Source organism: Chlorocebus sabaeus, chromosome 20 (assembly GCF_047675955.1).
Source record: "Chlorocebus sabaeus isolate Y175 chromosome 20, mChlSab1.0.hap1, whole genome shotgun sequence".
In the NCBI taxonomy this organism is placed as follows: Eukaryota; Metazoa; Chordata; class Mammalia; order Primates; family Cercopithecidae; genus Chlorocebus; species Chlorocebus sabaeus.
In genome coordinates, this window is record NC_132923.1 from 110493879 (window position 1) to 110501718 (window position 7840).

At 44.0% G+C, this 7840-nt stretch overlaps 1 pseudogene; it reads right to left on the minus strand.

Moving 5' to 3' along the window:
* Positions 1-3465: 3465 nt before the first annotated feature.
* On the minus strand, positions 3466-3504 carry LOC119626421 (U7 small nuclear RNA; annotated as a pseudogene).
* Between the last annotated feature and the right edge of the window lie 4336 nt (positions 3505-7840).

Consider the following 7840-nt stretch of genomic DNA (forward strand, 5'->3'; position numbering starts at 1 on the left):
TAGAGGCAGTTGACTAAAGAATAGGACCGATGTTTTCAATTACTGAATTAACAGAAAGACAAAGTCATTCTTCTGAGGATGGGAAAGCATGTTGTATACTAGGAAGTGGTATACAAAGTTTATTTATTCCAGTTGGTTCTTGGTTTCTAAGCCTTAAGATCCTCTTTGAAAACCTTTACTAAATAGAGTAGACTCGAATGATCTTGGATGCAGTGCTGACTCTTGGTAGGCCACCAAATACATAACTGGGTGTCAGGAAATGCAGTCTTGCCATCTTTCTCAGGCTCATTGGCAAAGCTAGCAAGGACCTCTTGCTCTTTTCTTAGGCATCCTTGCATGCCTTTGGCTTTTTAGAGTTTTTATTCTGGGGAATGGGAGCGATGGTTGATGCCCTGTCTGTAGTTGGGATTCTGTACAGGGAAAGTCATTCAATTAAATCAAGCAGTATTGAATTCCTAATTGACACAAATGAGACAGACAGACAGCTGGAGTAGTGGGGGAGGGACAGAGAGCAGGTGCCCTGAATAATGGACAAAGAAGAGAGGCAGAATATAAATTGAAGCTAATGATGAAGAAGCTCACTGTGACTCTAGATTTTGTGCCACAAGAAAAGTAAACTTTGACACAGCTTATTTTACACAGAGCGGAAAGGATCCAGTGGTCTCTTTGCCAAGGATGAGGCAACAGGTTCCAAATCTTGTGCCATTTTGGCTGCCCTGAAAAAAGTTTGCCTCTTTTCAGGTACCGTCATTTGTGAGAATCACTCTCAGTAAAGTCCTCATTCTGTGTTTTTTCCAAAACAAACTTATCAGGTAGTGTTTGAATGAAAGAAACTGCTTTGAAAATTCTGTTTGTCAAACAAAGGGATTCTTAACACATAAGTTAGGAAGGTGAAGGGAAGGATGTTTCTAGATCTTCAAATGCCAGATATCGGGGGCATTCCTGCAGAGAAGGCATGTATCTTGTCAACTCCAGAATTTTCTCTGAGAATGTTGGGGGCTTTTTTCCTCTCAGTCCCCTCTTGATCAGAGCTTTGACTCCCCAGCTCAGACAGTTCTTCTCTGTAGCCATGGGAATTGCTCCCATAATTAGCAGTTCTCCTGCCTGGAACACAGACAAGTAAACGTTCAAACCTGGCAGCCGATCCTGGGAAGGAGAGCTGATTAAATCTTTCCTGTTGAGAGGCACCTTTTTTATTTGAATGTGACACCTACATCCCCCACCTCAGGTTTGTCTGGGGGAGGCAGTTTCGTCCATATCTTCATAACTGAAGATCCTGGTCTTTTAAAGACACATTTAATCTGAAAAGGAGCCCACTGGTTTTCCAAGTTAAGTAACTTAGGGAAAAGCCTAGGCTTTTTTCCTCTCTCCTGGCCCCTTCTCCACTAAACACCACCCTGTGTTTGGTATGATGAAAGCTCCAGCTACACAGGTATCATCAAATGCCAGAGACCTTGAGAAATAAAAGGAGTTCAGAACACCACTAAGTACACATAAGTATTAACTACAAATGGAGGAGTGAAAGACCAGGCAAACTATTTCTTTAGAAGTTTTAGTAAGACGGGCTGGAACCATCAAGCCCCAAAGTGAATACTCGGTGATATTCCGTTCCAGGAAAGCTTTCTACCGGCGGAAGTGTATTCTTATCTGGATGTAGCTAGGATTATGTACTACCATTCAAACACTTTTGGGAGAGACAATATCCATTTTCTTATTGACATCGAGGCAGCCTTTTAAGTTTATCCAGATTTATTTTGGTTAGTGCAATAAAAAGCAAGGTTGGAGAATTATGTTTAACAAAAAGAAAGTCATTGTATGCTTAAAGTTTCCCACTGAAAGCTGCTTTTAAAGCAGTTTGCTGCTCCTCAGCTTCAGTCACCTCAGCAATACTTGCATTCAGTCAGATTGGCTGTGAACAAAGCAAATTTGCTTCACACACAACAGCCCTAAACCTCCACTCTCAGGACAGAAGTCTTCCTTAGCAATGTTTTCTATATGGCTCTGGTTAAGGGCCACTCACTTACCTCTAACCTCTTTCTCCTGGGAGACAAAGGCACCTTTGGGCTGAAGTGACACAGGAGAGTTAGAATCAGATTTGTTATCGACATTGCAGCCTTCAATTTCAGTAAGAGGCTAAATATGTCTATTCCAACTACAGGAAGGCAACCTTTATAACCCCTGGAGCACTTGGCCAATTGTGCACCTGCAAATATACCATACAGGACATTTCAGGTTCCTAGGCACTTTGAAAACCGATACTTAAACAGTCTCAAGGGATCCTATCGCCCACCTCAAATAATAGAATAATAGCTACTTTGGAATCTGTTATTGGCACCAGAAAAAGAAAGAGTCCTCTGAAGTCATTCTAAAGCCATTTTTATTGTGCATTTTCAAACAAAGAACCTCACCAAAAGAACTTCTGTTACAAAATCAGGGTAGAAAGTCAAACTCATCTCATCTAAGAGTCAATTACCCTGGCAATTTTGTGAGGGGATGGGAAATGAGTGTTAGAGGAGAGGATTGTGGGGAGGGGGTGGGATTGGCTTTTAAAATCCCCTGGGTGAGAAGGGTGTTCCCACTGACTCTAAACCCTAACAATTGCAACAGAAGGGCCTCTGTGACTTTCTGCTGTAAACTTTTTATGATTATTAACTGAGGAAACCTAGAATATGTGGAATTTTAACAGTTGGCTTTCAACCTCCGTTTGCTTCTTTCTCAGAAACTTGGTTTTGCACAGTGTAATAATCTAAAGCTCAGAATTTATGTTAGTTACCTTGATGTTCCTGGCTGAAAAGCTACCTTCTTACATATCTTACTTCCAATAAAGAGGCAGATACCCTATGTGCTGTTTATCTCAGGAAAGAAATACATGTGGGAAAAGAAGCAATTTTCTTCTCATTGCAATTAAATTAAATCATAACCACCTGTTGTGGGATTATCCTGCCATCTGCTGTTCAAAAGAGAAACAACAGCAGAGAACTGGACAGAGGAAGCAAAATGGAAAGCTCGGCTCCCAGACGTCCATCAGTTGATTACGGGTATTGGTATATTTAAAATTTTCAGTGTTACACGTCTTTTAGAATTTGCCTCTCAGGGTCGGGCGCGGTGGCTAACGCCTGTAATCCCAGCACTTTGGGAGGCCGAGACGGGCGGATCACGAGGTCAGGAGATCCAGACCATCCTGGCTAACATGGTGAAACCCTGTCTCTACTTTAAAAAATACCAAAAATTAGCCGGGCGTGGTGGCGGGCTCCTGTAGCCCCAGCTACTCGGGAGGCTGAGGCAGGAGAATGGCGTTAACCCGGGAGGCGGAGCTTGCAGTGAGCCGACATCCGGCCACTGCACCGCTAGCCTAGGCGGCAGAGCGAGACTCCGTCTCAAAAATAAATAAATAAATAAATAAATAAATAAATAAATAAATAAATAAGTAAGTTTGCCTATCACGTTTTCCAGTGTTCACTGAAATTTGTCTCTTAGACAAATTCTAAAAGAGCTGTAACACTGAAGATGGTTCTCTTCTCTGGAAAACCTTCCGACGGGAAAAACAAAAACAAAAATCTTCCTTTTTTTAATTTTTTTTTTTTTTTTTTTTCACTCTGTCGCCCAGGCTGGAGTGCAGTGGCCGGATCTCGGCTCACTGCAAGCTCCGCCTCCCGGGTTCACGCCATTCTCCTGCCTCAGCCTCCCGAGTAGCTGGGACTACAGGCGCCCGCCACCTCGCCCGGCTAGTTTTTTTGTATTTTTTAGTAGAGACGGGGTTTCACCGTGTTAGCCAGGATGGTCTCAATCTCCTGACCTCGTGATCCGCCCGTGTCGGCCTCCCAAAGTGCTGAGATTACAGGCTTGAGCCACCGCGCCCAGCCTAAAAAAATTTTTTTAAGTATCTCTCTTTTCTTTTTTTTTGTTCTTTTCTTTTCTTTCTTTTTTTTGAGATGGAGTGTCACTCTGTTGCCCAGGCTGGAGTGAGGTGGCGTGATCTTGGCTCACTACAACCCCCACCTCCTGGGTTCAAGTGATTCTCCCGCCTCAGCCTCCCGAGTATCTGGGATTACAGGTGTGTGCCACCACGCCGGGCTAATTTTTGTATTATTTATTAATAATAGCTATTATTTTAGTAGAGAAGGGATTTCACGATGTTGGCCAGGCTGGTCTCAAACTCGTGACCTCAGGTGATCCACCCGCTTCAGCCTGTGAGTGCTGGAGATTACAGGCATGTAATAGTGCTGGGATTACAGGCATAAACCACCGAGCCCAGCCTCACTTTCTATTTATTTATTTTTTTTGAGACAGGGTTTGCTGTGTTGCCCAAGTTGGAGTACAGTGGCATGATTATGGCTCACTGCAGTCTCTAACTCCTGGGCTCAAGTGATCCTCCCACCTCAGCCTCCCAAGTAGCTGGTACCACAGATGTGCACCACCCCACCCAGCTAATTCTTATTTTTATTAAAAAAAATTTTGTTGAGACAGAGTTCACCCTGTTGTCCAAGCTGGAGCGCAGTGGTGCGTTCATGGTTCACTGTAGCCTCGACCTCCCAGACTCAAGTGATCCTCCCACCTCAGCCTCCCAAGTAGCTAGGGCTACACCACTATGCTCAGCTAATTTTGTATTTTTTGTAGAGATAGTATCTCCCTATCTCTACAGGAGAGGCTGGTCTCGATTTCCTGAGCTCAAGTGATACTTCTGCCTCGGCCTCCCAAACTGCTGGGATTACAGGTATGAACCACTGTGCCTGGGCTGATTTATTTTTTTATTTTTAAATTATTATTATTATGTTTTGAGACTCGCTCTGTTGCCCAGGCTGGAGTGCAATGGCACAATCTTGGCTCACTGCAACCTCTGCCTCCCGGGTTTAAGCAATTCCCCTACCTCAGCCTCCCAAGTAGCTGGGATTACAGGCACGTGCCACCATGCCTGGTTAATTTTTTGTATTTTTAGTAGAGACGAGTTTTCACCATGTTAACCAGGCTGGTCTTGAATTCCTGACCTCAGGTGATCTGCCTGCCTCAGCCTCCCAAAGTGCGAGGATTATAGGCATGAGGCACCGCTCCCAGCCCTGATTTATTATTAATATTTTATTTTGTCTACAGGTTTTCCCCAATCTTTTTGTTTGTTTGTTTTGTTTTGTTTTGTTTTTTTGAGATAGAGTCTCACTCTGTCATCCAGGCAGCAGTGCAATCTTGGCTCACTGCAACCTCCGCCCCCCAGGTTCAAGTGATTCTCCTGCCTCAACAAGCACGCACCACCATGTCTGACTGATTTTTTGTATTTTTAGTAGAGACGGGGTTTTGACATGTTGGCCAGGCTGGCCTCGAACTCCTAACCTCAGGTAATCCACCCACTTCGGTCTCCCAAAGTGCTGGGATTACAGGCGTTAGCCACTGGGCCCGGCTGGTTCTCCCCAGTCTCACCTATATCCCTGGTTTCTTCCTTGAGATTAATAGAGAAAATATGAAACTTTAATTTTCTCTCACTCTTGGCAAAATAATAATAATAAGATTTATAATCCTATTAAAAGGCACATTCTCCACTCAGTAATCTATGTCATATGAGTGCTTCCCCTGGGTTCTTCATTGTCTACCGCTCTAATTGTCTCTGATCTGGTCTTCCTTTCTCCAGGGCATTGTTCACATCACTGCCAGTCAGAGTAATCATTTTCCAATACAAAATTGGTCAAGCCATTCCCCAGCTCAGAATCCTTCAATGGCTCTCACTTTCTTTTCTTTTTTTTTTTTAGTCTCGCTCTTGTCGCCCAGGCTGGAGTGCAATGGTGCAATCCTCCGCCTCCCCAGTTCAAGCAATTCTCCTGCCTCAGCCTCCTGAGTAGCTGAGATTACAGACACCTGCCACCATGCCCAGCTAATTCTTGTATTTTTAGTAGAGGTGGGGTTTTCACCATGTTGGCCAGGCTGGTCTCAAATTAAAGTGCTGGGATTACAGCCATGAGCCACTGCACCTGGCCGGGTCTCACTTTCTTATAGGATTAAGTTCAAGATCCTAGTCCTGACATTCAAGGCCTCTGGGTTGAATTTAAATTTCCTGATTTATCAGTCTACTTTATACCTCTTTGATTTTGCTTGTGCTGTTTTCCTTACCAGAAACGCCCTTTCTGGTCATATATACCTGACAAACCATGCCCATCTTTTGGGTAGCTGGATGTCAGCTCCTCTGGGAATCTCTCCTGATTCTCTGCCCCTTGGTAGAACTGCCCCTTGGTAGAATATCCTCTTTTGTGCCACTGGCTCCCCTTCCCCAACATACTTTAATGACATCACTTATCCCAAGGTCATATAATTTTCTATTTCCTTATCTGTCTCCCTCGCTAGAATAAAAAGCTCCTCAATAGCTTATGAATTTCCTACTAAATTGTGAATCTCAGCACCTAGAACTGTGCCTGGTTTATAGTAAATGCTTAGTAAACATCTGTGGAATAAATCATGTAGAATTTATTTGCATTTTAACTTTTTTGTTGTTTCTTTGTTTGTTTGTTTAAATTTAATTAATATACTTATTTTTGAGACAAAGTCTCACTCTGTCACCCAAGCTAGAGTGCAGGGGCACAATCATAGCTCACTACGGCCTTGACCTCACGGGCTCAGATAATTCTCCCACCTCAGCCTCCTGAGTAGCTAGAACTACAGGCACCCACGACCACATGCGGCTAATTTTTATATTTTTGGTAGAGATGGGGTTTTGCCATATTGCCCAGGCTGTTCTGGAATGCTTGAGATCAAGCAATTCGCCCTCCTCGGCCTCCCAAAGTACTGGGATTACAGGCATGAGCCACCATGTCCAGCCTAGCATTTTAACTTTCAAAGGGCTTTCTCTGTACTGTTCCATTTGATCTTTTTTGATCATATGAGGAAGTAAGGGTAGGTATTAATTACTGTGACCGCTTTATGGATGAAGAAAGGGAAACAGCAGACAGCTGGTAAGTGGCAAAGCAAGAATTTGAGCCCAGTTTTTCTCAGAAGCGAAAACCATGACCCTGTATACTGTCATCTGCCCAGATCCTCTCAGATCTCGTACCAGTTCCTCCTGACCCTCCTTTGGCTTCTGTTTGTTTTTGCTCCCAGTAACCAGCTCCTGAGACACTTCAAAAGAGGAAGATCCTCAAGTTACTAGAATGGTTTTTGTTCCTTCCCTATTCCCTGGTCTCTAGCAAATGACTGATTAGATGCGGGAGTCTGAAAGACTGGCATTCTTGCCTCTGGGTAGAATTTATACTCTTGAGCTCTCTCAGGGATTAATAGGGATTAAACTACTCTCTCGAGGACTTTGCTTGAAATCTCACCTTTGCTTGGCTTTTTGCTTTTTCCCTTCCCAGCTCAACTTCTCCTGTGCCCTACTGACTTCTCCTTGGAGTATTTCCTTAAGACCCTGTCCCCACCCCACCCCCGCCAAAAAGAAAGAAAGAAAGAAAAGGTTGGGCATGATGGCTCATGCCTGTAATCCCAGCACTTTGAGAGGCCAAGGTGAGGATCGCTTGAGCCCAGAAGTTCAAGACCAGCCTGGGCAACACAGTGAGATTTCATCTCTACAGAAATTAAGAAAATTAGCTGGGCGTGGTGGCACATGCCTACAGTCCCAGCTACTCGGGAAGCTGAGGCAGGAGGATCAATTGACCTGGGAGTCAAGGCTGGCTGCAGAGTCGTGATTGTGCTACTGCACTCCAGCCTGGGTGACAGAGTGAGACTCTGTCTCTAAACAAACAATCAAACAAACAAACAAACAAACAAACATCTGTTACTGAGAAATCCTATCTCAGGGTCTGCTTCCAAGGTTCCCCAGGCCTCCAACTAAGCATGTCCTTAGTTCCTACTATATGTCAGAACTTGTCAG